The sequence below is a fragment of the Salvelinus sp. IW2-2015 genome, linkage group LG5 (genome assembly GCF_002910315.2).
Source record: "Salvelinus sp. IW2-2015 linkage group LG5, ASM291031v2, whole genome shotgun sequence".
Taxonomy (NCBI): Eukaryota; Metazoa; Chordata; class Actinopteri; order Salmoniformes; family Salmonidae; genus Salvelinus; species Salvelinus sp. IW2-2015.
Window position 1 is genome coordinate 36,544,792 of NC_036844.1, and position 14,331 is coordinate 36,559,122.

The 14,331-nt window shown below is 41.6% G+C and overlaps 2 long non-coding RNA genes across 2 annotated transcripts; both read left to right on the forward strand.

Moving 5' to 3' along the window:
- The first annotated feature begins 5,221 nt into the window (after positions 1-5,221).
- LOC111964453 (uncharacterized) lies at positions 5,222-7,137 on the forward strand. The gene is made up of 5 exons (XR_002877392.2): positions 5,222-5,363; positions 5,687-5,811; positions 5,983-6,119; positions 6,244-6,337; positions 7,093-7,137. It is a non-coding gene; the product is annotated as an uncharacterized lncRNA (long non-coding RNA).
- On the forward strand, positions 7,129-10,379 carry LOC139027791 (uncharacterized). The gene is made up of 2 exons (XR_011479962.1): positions 7,129-7,210; positions 7,366-10,379. It is a non-coding gene; the product is annotated as an uncharacterized lncRNA (long non-coding RNA).
- Positions 10,380-14,331: the final 3,952 nt, after the last annotated feature.

Below are 14,331 nucleotides of genomic sequence, written 5' to 3' on the forward strand. Positions count from 1 at the left end.
TATACTATACAGACTATAGCTCCTATGCTGTTGTCGCTGAATAGCGTGGATCTGTGGGGGGGGGGTAGTGGATGTAGGTCAGACTCACTGTTTGACTATCCAAACGAATCTCCTCCTGCGGGTTTATACGCATTGCTATATTGTGTGGTAGTAGCTAAACTGCAATTATCACACGTATTTCTTCACAAGATGCGATTTTAATTCCAATCGCTCGCATTCTTTGCTATTAACAATGTATAGTAACACGATTAGACATCCTTTCATTTCATAATGCATATTCTATACTCAAGCTGAACTCAGTGCTGATTTTGATGAGGTCGCCAGATTCTGGAGAAAAAAGGTAAGATTTTCTTTGGGGTGGCGTACGATTACAACAGGTCATACGTGAACCTGCAATTGACTGTGATGAATATATAGTCTTTGCTAATCCGATTCGTTTATGTCAGGGCATGTCAGGTTTATGAATCAGGCTGTGTTCAGATATTCAATAACTAATGTTATCTCGTAGTGCGTCCATATGTTGTTTTGTGATTGCTGTGTATGGCGATCGTTTGGGCTTATTCAGCTGGCAGTTGTTTTGTGGTGGCTCATACCTCTAATCTCAAGGAGTCGTTTCATGTAGTCTAATTATTACGTTTGTGTCCCCCCCCCCAATCACGTGTCACTGTTTAGTTACTTAGGTCTGTGTGGCTGTGTATACAAACGGTCCTACTTGTGGTCCGGCATTGCTAAGGTCGTCCTATTACGCATACATCTGGGTACTTTTGCTGTTGCGCTTTCCTTTTCTGTCCGTTCGATATCTGCGTGAGCTGTCCACATTTGTGTGTTCAGTTTTATTTCACGTATTCTTCAAACGTTCGGTGCTGCGTGGGTGTTCTTTGACCAAGTTAGTTGTTGTGTTAGCACTGTACTAGCCTCCGTCGGTGTAGCGGACATTAGATCAACAAATCGTGCTTATCGACTCATCGTCATCTGAATGACTCGCAATTCTTTGTTGGGTCTGATTGATCTGCATAATTCTGCCTCTCTTCTCTGGCGGCCTGTGTCTTTCGGTTTCACCGAGCTGACAATGTACGGCCTTAGCGCACAAGCGTCTCAACCGGACTCACCGTCTACAGCTTCTACGCATCGCTAGTCTACATCGTTGATCTAGTGTGAGGGAAGCATATGTTTTGTTCATACTTCAACAGGAAAGCTAAGGGAACTCCTGTTGGGAGAAATATTCGAGTCGGTGTAAGAGAAGGACCTATCTATCCAAGGACGAAGTACTTCTGTTCCCCCTCCTGTAGCTGGTGTTGGGAGTCTTAGCTATCTAGATGGAGCAAGGCGAAGAAGCACAGCGGCGTATTGAATTGGAGCGTACGTGACGGCAGAGCATAAAAGTGAATCACATACGGTCGTGACTCCAAGCCTTATTACATTACGAGAAGGGTGCCTAGAAAAGGCGAGGATAGACTGGCATCATGAAAGTGTGCCTATGTACCCCTTTCACCGTCATTATTTCAGTAAGGGGAAGGAGGGGCCTTTACTGTGCTGGATAATTTCAATATAGAACTACCAAGGGTGGACCGAAAGCAAACACAGGTTACCACCATTAAAAATACCCCGGGGGGATGGGTGGTGTTCCCATAAAATGGCGGCGCTGGGGCTACAAAACCGACTCCAATTCAAAGAACGGTAAGATAGGAGATTCAGTCTAACGCCTCATGCACATCTTTTTGGTGGCGGGGACGGCCTTCACGATCGGCAATTGGTTTGACACAAGCGTCCGCTAGGGAACGTCACGCCATATTAGGTAGCGGTGAGTAAGTAAATTCATATCGAGGCGGGAGGAGGAGGGGAAGGCCCGGGGCCGAGACGAAGGAGGGGGATGGGGAGAAAAGTCACGTGAACGCGAAAGGGGACTGGTTAAAATAATATGTTTTGACCACTACCCATGTCATCCAGCTTGTAAGCCAAGAAATGCATTCTACACCTTTATGTGTAACCGACAATCCCGACAACAACATTCCACCGTACCAGTCAACAAGATCTTGGACCAATCATCATTCTCATTCAAGGGTTTTTTCTATTCTTACTATTTTCTACATTGTAAAATCAGTATGTGAAGACACTCGAGCGAACTATGAAAAAATAACAGAATATTTTACCTTATTCAGAGTTTGTAGACCATAAATCACTTAAAGTCGCTTTCATAAACACCCCAATTAGATTTACAAATTCTTCCAAAGTAAGCACGCCTTATGCCTTGATGGAAAGTTTTGCACACTCTTGGCGATTGTCTCTTCAGACCAGCTTCATGAGGGTAGTTCACCTGGAATGTCTTTAAATTAACAGGGTTCTCTTGCTTGATACAGGTATTTTGTAGATAATTTATGTTCCTCCTAATGCGTTTGAGGCCAATTGTTTGTTGACAAGGTCAGGATCGGTGGTAGACAGAAAGCCCCTAGCCCACGTATTTGGTGAAAAGAACCAAGTCCAAATTATTGACAAACGAACAGCTCAAACTAAGCAAAGAGAAACGACAGTCCATCATTACTTTAAGACATGGAAGGTCAGTCAAGCGGTCGGAAAAATTTAAGTACTTTAAAGTTTCTCAAAGTGTTGCCGCTTGCAAAAACTTCAAGTGCTATGATGAAACTGGCTCATCATGAAGGACCGCCCACAGGGAAAATTTGAGATAGACCCCAGAGTGGTAAACCTCGCTGCGAGGAGATAGTTCATGGGTAGAGGTTACAATAGCCTCAGGAGGAATTGCGGAGCCCAAAATAAATGCTTTCAATAGTTCAAATAATAGACACATCTTAATACATTTCAACTGGGAGGGCTTGCTTGAATCAGGCCTCATGGACCAAAGCAAAAAACCACTACTAAAGGATCTCCAACCAAGAAAACATGAGAAATGGACATTATGACCAGTGGAATTTCTTTCGTGCCTTTTGGTCGCTTGATAATTCCAAATTTGAGGTTTTTGGGTCTTTGAGTTGAAGTTGCCAGAAAGTAGGTTTTAGAAATGAGATAAGATCTTGGCTGCCAGATGTGTGGTCCCCCACTGTGAAGTATGGAGGTAAGTGATGGGCTGCCTTTTGCTGGTACGAGCTGTGATTTTATTTAAGGGACTTCATAGAGGCACACTTTGTAACCAAGCAATGGCATCACCACGAGGTCATTGCGTGCAGCTATTACTCCATTGCCCACTTTCTGGAGGTTGGGAGCTCTGTGTAGTTGGGGGCTTATTCATTTGTTTTTTTCTAACAGGAGCCGCCCAGTGACCTTAACAAAAACTATCAGGGCCCAATTCAGGTTGAGGCGTCCACAGGCTATTGACCATCCGGTGCCAGATGCGTGGAACCAATCAAATACCTTCATCAACACCACAAAAAAATCAGACAAATACAGCTTTTTACTCCAATCTGGCAACCAATAATAAAATCCAACATAGCACCAGTATCCCAAAGTATTAAGAAAAAACAAGCATAGAAAACAGCATTGGCATTAATAAAATAAAAATGTAAGGATACTATTACATATTATTATATTTTGGTCACAACCTGGTTGGAGTAACAATATTGGGTTGTTAACACGTTTGTTTTTTTATAAAAATAAATGTGGACCACAAAAAAGGGCAGTGTAGAATACCATTGCYCAAAATGCATTGCTCCAATATCTTTCAAAAGATTTTTCAGAAGTTTGCCCACAAAAAAAATGTARTCACACAAGAATTCATTCAGCCTCATTTGCTGCCTTTTTAAGAAACATAGCTGATATTTATTTTCATTTTATTTATTGAACCTTTATTTAACTGGGCAAGTCAGTTAAGAACAAATTCTTATTTACAATGACGGCAAAGGAACAGTGGGTTAACTGCCTTGTTCAGGGGCAGAAAACATATTTTTACCTTGTCAGCTCGGGGATCCGATCTAGCAACCTTTGAGTTACTGGCCCAGAGCTCTAACCACTAGGCTACCTGATATGGCTGACTTGCTTAAACAAATTTAGAACTTTAGAGCTAGACAATTTTTAGCTGCTGTTTGGTCAGTGCAACAMCTGCGTTTCACTCTGGACCTTAGAGCTGTTACCGGTTGACAATTTTAGAGCTGCTGTTTGGTCGCTAAGACATGTTTTACGTAAGATACTCTGAAAAGAGAGCTGTTAGTAGACAGTATTTAGCGGCAGGCAGGTCGGCGCAACACGTGTTTTACTCTAAACCGAGCACTGCTCTCTTGTAATTTGTGCATGTTTGTGTTAATGCGATTTAAATGAACTTTTTCTCTTGTCATCAAGGATGCAGGCTGTACGCGTGAAGTACAGGGATTGTCAGAAGTACATTTGTTATGAGGGGCAACTGACCTTCAAATCCTTTTTGGATTGGACGGCCCAAAAAATTGTCAAAGACTCCAGTCACCCAAGTCATAGAATTTTCTCTCTGCTATCGCACGGCAAGCGGTACCAGAGCTCCAAGTCTAAGTCCAAAAGGCTCCTTAGCAGCTTCTACTCCAAAGCCGTAAGACTGCTGAACAACAATGGCTACCCGGACTATTTACGTTGACACCCCTCCCTCTTTGTTTTTTACACCGCTGCTACTTGCTGTTTATTATGTATGCATAGTCACTGTACCCTTACCTACATGTACAAATTACCTTGACTACCCCCGCACATTGACACGGTACCGTGTCAATCCTTTTTGGATTGTGGTGAGTGAAAAGTTTCAAATTTCACACAATATCCCATGGAACAACATACTTATACTGACACACTTTCAATATACTTACCTTATATTTACTGTCAAATTGATTGCCGATTTCTTTGCTGATAATGAATACAAAGCAACCTCGCGCCTCCCCAAATCACAAATCAGTCAAAGACTGGTTTATGTTTTAGGGAGTAGTCTAATTATGCTCATCTGTAGCTGCGCTCATTGTCTTTATCGATCATTAATGGTTTTAAAGAATAAGTGATACTAACATTTGTATASCGCTACAATCTCAGTGGTGATAGCTACACTGCTGTTATAATAATGTGGCAGTAGTAGCCAGGCTGTAGACTGCATATAATTGGAATTGCGTTGTGGAAAGGAGCACTAAGTCAGTTTTGGGGTTACGATGTTCACGTAAAGATGACCTCTTGATTTCTGTTTTCTGTTCTGCTTTTTCTCACAACAAATACACAACATATTTAATCAATAAGGCTGTGCAATCTTATTTTGTCTTCACCAGTTGCCAATAAATTTGACATTCCAACCTTGGACTTAAAAGTCTACGATGAATCGAAGACTGAAGTTGATGAGGGGTTTGAGTTTCTTCTAAAGAAACAAGACCTTGGTGTGCTGGAGATTTGTTTACCCCAAGACCCAAATCCTGATGGTGAGTTGCTTATTAGCTTAGAGCTTCACATTCACCCATACAGTCCTGGCTAGCCTAACACATGTTCTGAATATGTACGACAAGCAGATATAGCAATGATTTATTTTCTCATTTTGATATTTTAAAATGATTTTTGTTTCTGTGCTCACCTCTCCCACCCCTTTTTAGAACAGTAGTGGGCCTAATCAATTCAAAATGTTACATTTTTGTACTCCGCTTGTCATTAACAAAAGTCCTGTAATCATAATAATGGATGTTTCCACCTAAATTGGGTTATAATTACAGTGTTAATCACACCAGTTAAATGTTGCTATGATTGCTAGATTCGTTGAGCTCCTCTGCAAGCAGCTCCTTATCAAAATACAGTGGAGACAATGAGGGGGACTCCATTATATTGCAGCAGAGTCCTGCTACAAGAAAGAAAGCGGAGGATAATCGTCTATCTCATGTAAGTACTGCAAATTTCCAGTTTAAACAAATGCCAAACTTGAAGATTGAGTGATAAATGACATCAATGAAAGTTGTGAAAGGGTGATCATGGTGTGTTTTATTATACTAGCTATTGCATGGCTATTTTAAAAGTGTTAGTGTGTTCCTTTTTTAAATTACTCCAACTTAGATGACTGAAGACATTCTGAACAACAAACCTGGAGGTGAGAGGATCATGGATGCGTATGTACGGACAAAAAGCCTAASAGATAGCCGAAGACGCGATATGGTCAAGATATTGGTTGCACAAATAACAAGTGAACATGGGTATATGTCATATACTCATTATACCTTACCACCTAACACAATTTTTAGCAGAAGTTGTGATTTACACATCAATACTTTTGTTTGGATCTCAAACAGTGAAGTGTGTGTGTGTGTGTGTGTCTAGGACAAGTTCTTCAAGCCGTGTTAAAGAGGACTACGCAAAGGGCATCATTGCCTTGATCCCATATCTGGCCGATCCTGGGAGCAAGTTTGGTTATGTAAGTACATTAAAAACGAAGTCTAACCTTTTTAACTCTCTGGGACTCTTACACCTTACAATTTGTCCACAATGTCAATATTTAAATTGTTGTTTTACTGTYGCGTGATGTTWTTATTTAAACTATAGATCTGTTAACATGTCTGTATGCCCACCATCTCTGCCGTCTCTCCTAARCTCAACTCTGGTGGTATAAAAGCCCAGTTAAGTTCTGCACTGCGAGGGTCAGACCTGTTGAATGAGCAAATGTTCATTGATGGGCGCGGCGCATCTGTAGTTTTAAGGATAAAAATGAATATGAAGATATTTTAACCTGCCCACTCAAACAGAATGATACTTTACTTTTGGAGCAGTATTACAATGCAGAAGATGGGAGTGGATGAGCGGAGTATCAGATTAGCAGAGGGAAGAGAGAAAGATCAGTGGTGTGGAGAGAGGTAGAAGCACCCTGACCGTGCCTGACAGCTGTCGGAGCAGAATGCTCTGTTTAGGAAACATCTGACAGCTTAGAAGACCTGGGTGATGAGAGAGACGGATGGAGGGAGGTAGGGAGGAAGGACACAGGTTGAGTCATTGACCAAAGCCGTGGCCTCACACAGACAGGCGACCTGCAAGACCTGGTTCAAAATGCTGAATCCACAACAGAAGTGGAAAATGGTATGCTGGAATAAAATGATTATACTAATGGAAGGAAGCGTTGTTTTTTTTAAAGCAAAATGGAATGATGTAACCTTCAGTGAAAATTTGTACTTTCAGGATGGGACAGTGACATGTCCTCCATTTTGGTCCTTGTCCACCGTCACCTCATGGCCCCAAGAGACCAGGAAAAATCTCAGCCAGACACGCCAGTGACCACATTGTGAAGTTTATCAAGGTGAGGTTACAGTTGACTGTTCTGTCCCCATTCCTAATAACTACTTTTAAGAATATGGACAAATCATGGTAAGATCATGTGTAGCTGTAATTTACATTTTCACAAACTGTTTGCGAACTGTGACTCAGCACACTAATGAAGTCCTTGTGTCACAGACTGGGACCAGCATCCAGGGGCATCTGGAGAGCATCATGGAAAGCCTTCAACCCTATCTGCTTGCTGTGGGGACCCAGAGGAGTGTGATTGACAAACATGCAATACCTTGTAAGTCACCAGACTCCCTTGCCTGTTTTGATGAGCTCTTCAAAGCTCATTTTGTCTTTGGTACTTCGTACAACCAGGATCTGGAAAATGTGTACAACTTCTTGCAAACCACAATTCATGAAATTGATGTTGACACCGCTAAGGTTAATCCTAGGGTTGCAGAGTTGAGGTCTCGGATGCTTCATTGAGTTACTAAATGTTTTGAAGTTGCAAAGGGTTAAAACGCAGCATAGGAAATAACCTTTTTCATTTCACACAACATTTTTCATATCATTCATCTAAAATGTTGTGTTTTGCTTGCAAAAGCCCCCAGGGAAATGCTAATTCCTTGACAAAACACTTGMAGTTGGTCCACAGACTTTGTCCAGGAAAGACACTTGGTCTTAAATGCGGTCAGGCTGGTTGTTCACAAGTTTATGTCACTTTTTCTGGGTTCAGAAAGCATCTTTGTAAAGCACATGAACCTTGTTCTGATCAKGGTGAAGGCCCCTCTACAGCTGAATATGTAAGTCATGACTTGTCATCAACAAGTTCCCCTTCTGACTCAGTCCTTGTCAATAAGAGACTTGTAGACAGCTGCGCTGCAACCATAGCTGAACTTAGTGGCAGGTGTAGGTGAAACAACCATTAACTCTTTAGTCATTTCCATGGAAGAGATAGTTGATGATATTCATATTCAAGCTAAAGAATCTGTGAAGAAGTGTCTGTCTATACAGGAGCCTATTAAAAGTGACATTGAGTRTAAAATTGATCAGTGTTTTGAAAAAAATAGAAAATCCTTTTCGGTGTATTAAATTCTGAAAGTAAGAGAAGRCAGTATTTTACAGAAGAGTGGGGAATGGTAGACACAGTTGAATACGTTCTTGGTACAAGATTTGATACACGACGCAATCGGACTACTGGAGGCTATGATCAAATTGTTGTTACTGGTGAATTTGTTTACATCCCATTTTTGAAAACATTACAGTTTATTTACAATCACCCTGATATAAAGAAGATGATGCAGACGGATTCCAGTTCAAGAGAACTTTATGACTAATGTGATGGAGATCTGTTCCAAGAGCCACGCTCTATTTTCAGAACAGAAGCAAATCAGATACAGCTTCTCTCTGATTTTGAAACTGCAAATCCTCTTGGATCAAAACGGGGAATAGATAAATTAGGAGCAATCTATTTCACCTTATGTAATTTTTCTCCAATGTTCAACTCATTTCCGCTTAATATTCATTTGGTTGCTTTATGTCATGCCCAAGACGTTAAAACATACGGCTTTTCTAAAATACTTGATCCAATTGTGCAGGATATTAAAGTACTTGAGAGGGATGGAATTATGTTCCCCTTGTATGATCAACCAGTGTATGGAACTATTGTCCACGTTACAGGTGACAACCTTGGTCTTCACTGTCTATTTGGTTTTGTTGAATCATTCAGTGCCAGATATTGTTGCCGCTTTTGTCTTGCTGAGAAAGAGGACTTTCAGACTGAATTTGATGAAGATTCACCCAAGATAGTTATGCGAACTCGAGCACTGCAGAACACTGGTAAAAAAAGATTTGTCTTCCCTATGTGATGGGTGTTAAACGTTCTTGCATTCTAAACTCCGTGCAGTACTTCAATACATGTGAAAACYTCTCTGTCGATATTATGCATGATATCTTGGAGGGAAGTGGCACAATATGAAATGRAACTGCTAATACTGCACTTGATAGACAAGTACACAACATCAAATGAAATAGACAGCAGAATAAAAAGCTTTAACTATGGTTACATGGAGCAAAACAACAAACCTCCGGCAGTGAAGTGAGGAGAGGACTCTAATGACTTGGGGTTAAATGCTATTCAGTCCTGGTGTTTAGTTCCCAATCTACCACTTATCTTTGGAGACTTAGTTTGTCCAAATGATCTACACTGGTATTTACTGTTGCTTCAGATAGTAAACATWGTATTTTCTCCAATGATATCAAAGGGTAATACAATTTATTTGAAACACTTAATCGCAGAACACCACAGGTTATTCAAGCAACTGTTTCCAAAAAAAAGAGGCTGCTACCGAACCATAATTTTATGGTGCATTACCCCACATGTATGCTTAAAATTGGACCAGTTTTGCATAGCTGGTGCATGTGGTATGAAGCAAAGCATAATTTCTTTAAAAAGCTTCAAAAAGGTAACTAAAACATTGGCAAAGAAACAGCAAAGTCAAATGGCATACAGTTGGCAGACATTTGACACCAACAGAGTCATGATCGGTCCAGGTAAAATGTTATCTTTAAATGTGGTGGACTGTGGCTGTAAGATGGCTGAGACTCTTCAGGTACCAATTGACACCACAGATTTAAATGTTAAATGAGCCAAACACCATGGAAATATGTATCGTTCAGGTTTAGTTGTTTGTCTTAAAGTCCATTGTGAGATGCCAGTTTTTCAGAAAATCCACCATGTTGTTGTTAAAGATGAGAGGTTACTGTTGGTTACTTTTGCCCTACAAACAATATGTCTTGATGAGCATTTTAATGCATATAGAGTTGGGTGTACAACAGAAGGGACCTTACGTAGTTGATGTTAAAGAGCTTTTCTGTCACGAAGCATTTGATATTCAGATGTCTTACAGTTGTGATTCAAGTTTGTTTATTGTTCCATACTGTTTCCTGTGACTAAACTGCACAATAAGCTCTTTAAAACCAAGATGTATTGCAATTTGGGCTTTTTTATTTACTTTTAATAAAGGGGGGACAGATGCAAAAATGTAATTTTACAGAGGCCACAATTTTATTTTATCATCAGTGTTTTTGATATGTGAGATGCCAGTTTCACAAAATCCTCCATGTCATTGTTAGATGTATTGAATTGCAATATTGAGCTTTTTTATGTACATGTATTAAAGTGAACAGAGGCCAACATTTCATTTCAGTCCACAATTTTATTTTCATCAGTATTTTGATCTATGTATTGCAAATGTCTTACATTTAAGAATAAAATGCTTTACAAGAGTAATTTTTACTCTATTTAGACTGGGACCAAATGTTATATTTTGTAGAGTATAATTGTATTCAATTTGATTAAAATGTACTCAGATAAATGTACTGTGTATGCGTTGATATGAGGCTACGTGTGGCTTTACATTTTCTTTTGTGTAGTTCTGTACTTGAGCTGTTCTTGTCTATTGATGTTCTGTATTATGTGTCATGTTCTGTGTGGAACCCCAGGAAGAGTAGCTGCTGCTTTTGTAACAGCTAATGGGGATCCAAATAAAATACCAAATACCAAAATATAACGTAGGTAGATGACGTAATGACGCCAGGTAAAATACAGAGCTACACAGAACAATAGCAGAAAAAAAACAAGTTAAAGTCCAGCAGTCATTTGAAAGTTTCAGCGAGACAACTCAAAGGCGAAATCCATTAACGCCAAGATAATGGAATTGATCGCCCTTGACAATCAACTGTTTTCTGTCGTGGATGATGTTGGCTTTCGCCAACATCAGATGTTGGCCTACCGGAGTTAAACAGTATTGTTGAAATTCACATCCATTAGCTCCTTGCTATGGGCATCGCTACTATTAGCTTCATAACTGACATTTGGACCAGCGATGTCAGCCCCATGAGCATGCTGGGTCTGACAGCACAGTGGGTCGACGAGGATTTGGTACTGAGGAAAGCCGTATTGCATGTTCAAGAATGTGTTGGTTCTCATACCGTTGCTGCCATTACAATGGCATTTGAGAACATGTTTGAAACTTGGTAACGTGAACACACTCCTAGCGCCATTCGACCAACTGACTGGAGAAATAAGCTCATGAACAGCGTCTGCAGCAGACGTGATGCCCTCTGTCATGRCATTGAAATACCTGCTCAACAAAACTGCCAACACAGACTGTGGGGTTAAAACTTACAAAAATAATCTACAAGAGGCTGTGAACAAGCGATTCGGCGGCATTCTCTCTGAGCCTCTTTACTGTGTCGCCACCATGCTCGATGCTAGGTACAAGGACYACTACTTCGATGCAGACAAGAAACAGGGTTTACGTGAAATGTTACAGACACAGCTGGACAAGATGGAAACGGACACAGTGACAGTGCGCACCGAGGAAGAGAGGCCACAGACAGACAGAGCTGAAACTTCTCTAAAACAGGCTATAAGCTACATGTGCACCACCAAGTCAGAACAGTAGGCTAAGTTATGAGGGGGAAAGGGACCAAATTATTAGGGTGAGTCACATGGGCTACTAACAGCTTACTACACAACATACACAGTATTACTTTCTTAGCTACAGGATACATATCTCCCTGGCATATTGCATAATTTATGCAGCAGCATACAATACATTTTTGGACTTGGTCCTTCTTGTGGGCAAATTTTGTCATCAAACTTTGTCATCAAAGTCTGCCATTCTCTGGCAACTCGGGAAAAAACAAGGTTGAATCATGACGTCAGATCGGAGTTCTAGAAAGAGGCCCGGGTTCCCGACTTGGAATTCCGAGTTGGATGACATTTCAAAACTTTTTTTCTCTCAGTCTGAGCTCTTTTTTTCCCAGGGTTCCCAGTTGTCAACAACTAACTGAAGTCTAAGATTTAAGATTTAACCAAGAGAGTGTCAGACCCTGATCTGTTTCACCTGTCGTGGTGATTGTCTGCACCCCCCTCCAGTTGTCGCCAATCTTCCTCATTATCTCCAGTGTATTTATACCTGTGTTCTTTGTTTCTCTCTTGCTAGTTTGTTTTGTTTYGTGAAACCTACCAGCATTTCCCACCCTTGCTCCTGTCTGTTCTAGTTCCTGTATTCAAGTTTTTCATGGGTTTTGACCTTTCTGCCTGCCCTGACCCTGCTTGCCATTCTGTGAGGACAGTTGCTGGAGATAAGAGGCAATTACAGGGAGTGAACATTTAATGAAACACGGACAGCCCTCGAGCGCCAGAGATGAGGAGCGGGAGCAGGCGTGACAGTACCCTTCCCTCTCTAGGGGCGCCACCTGGCGTCCCACCTGGGCAAGCCCAACGGGCCGGCCGAGGTGTGGGAGCCCAACGGGCCGGCCGAGGTGTGGGAGCCCGACGAGCCGGCCCGAGGTGTGGGAGCCCGACGAGCCGGCTGAGGCATGACGTGGGATGGGCGCCTGCCGAGCCAACCAAGGCAAGGAAACCTCTCGAGCCACTTAAGGCGTGGAAGCCCGACGAGCCAGCTGAGGCCCCCCCGGCTCCTACGGCAGCGGCACCTGGACCAGACGTCACCAACAAAACAAAACCTCCCTGATGCTTTGAATATTGGTGTCAGCATTTTGTAAGGACAGATGCTGGAGACAAGAAGCAAGTACAGGAAGTGAACATTAAATGAAACAACGGACATAACAAAATAAGAACAGCGTCTGGACACAGGGAACAAAACGAGGAACAGATGTATATAGGAGGRGCAATCAACAAGGTAATGGAGTCCTGGTTGAGTCCAGCGAGCGCTGATGCGCGTAATGATGGTGACAGGTGTRCGTAATGATGGGCAGCCTGGCCAGAGGAGGAGCGGGAGCAGGCGTGACAGAGAGAGAGAGAGTGAACATATCCCAATGGACTCATTGATACACACCTGTTCTGTTCTTACTCAGTCTTTCCCATGCAGCTCATTAAATAGCTGGACTTTATTGTGGTTGATAAACGAGGTAACAGGGGCCTCTGTGCCAAATGGGTCCCTATGGGCTCTGGTCAAAAGTAGTACACTAGATAGGGAATAAGTTGCTATTTGGGACAGGCACTTGGGTCTGGGAAATGACAAACCGCCTTGGCAGTGGCGTGGGAGGTTGTTCTCACCCAGGGACTAAACAACCAGGTGTGGCATACATAGAAGGGTGGAAATGGGGGGAAGCCGGAGGAACCCTTGTTGCATTACAACAAATCAATACATTCTAAGAGAATTCATTACAAGAGAATTCATTTTATTCTAACATAAATCAATAGATTCTAAGAGAATTCATTACAAGAGAATTCATTTTATTCTAACATAAATCAATACATTCTAAGAGAATTCATTACATTCTAACAATAAACAACACAAGGTTAAACACCTTCACCAGTTAGAACCCTAGTACTTTATACGCTAATAGAAAAGTTGTATATTTAGAGAATTCTCACTTTCTACCAACAACAATGACATTTTGGAAAGCAGGGTGAAACTTTAATTTAGAGCTAGCTATGGGAGGGAGATCTATGAAATAAATAAACAACAAAGGGAGCTGAGGAAGATGTGAGGAAAGGTGATTTCAGGAATCGAGGTTAGAGTGGCAGAGAGAGAGAGGAGACTTTTCTGAAAGAAGAAAATCATACACAAAAGAACAGGAGGAAAAATAGAAGATGGACAGATGAAGGGAGAGATGATGGAGAGGAGTGGTGTGGGAGGAAAAGTTAAGGAATAATGGGGTGAGAGAAAGGTTACAGAGGAGCGAGTTAATAGAGGTCAGAGGGAAGGAATGGATATTGTAAGATGGAGAGAAAGTAGAAGAGGGAGAACAAGTGATGTGGAAATGAAGAGGATGTTACAGGCCTGAATGAAGAAAGAAAAAAGAAAAACCAAACAGGGACAATGGATCCCTAAAGGCTGAGGCACAGAGAGAAGAGTATAGAGAGAATGCATTTCCTAGTCCACATAGAGGAGACAGAGTAAAGAGAGAGATAGCGGGAGAAAGAGATGACGGAGAAGGGGACAGAGAGATAGAGAGGAGGAAAAAGAGCGTAATCTGTAGATCACTTTTAAAACAGAGTCACTCTGTTCTAGAGGTCATCTTCTTTAACAAGGTAGGAATGTGTTTAACAAGGACATCTGTTACCACCTTGATGACACACACACACACACACACACACACACACACACACACACA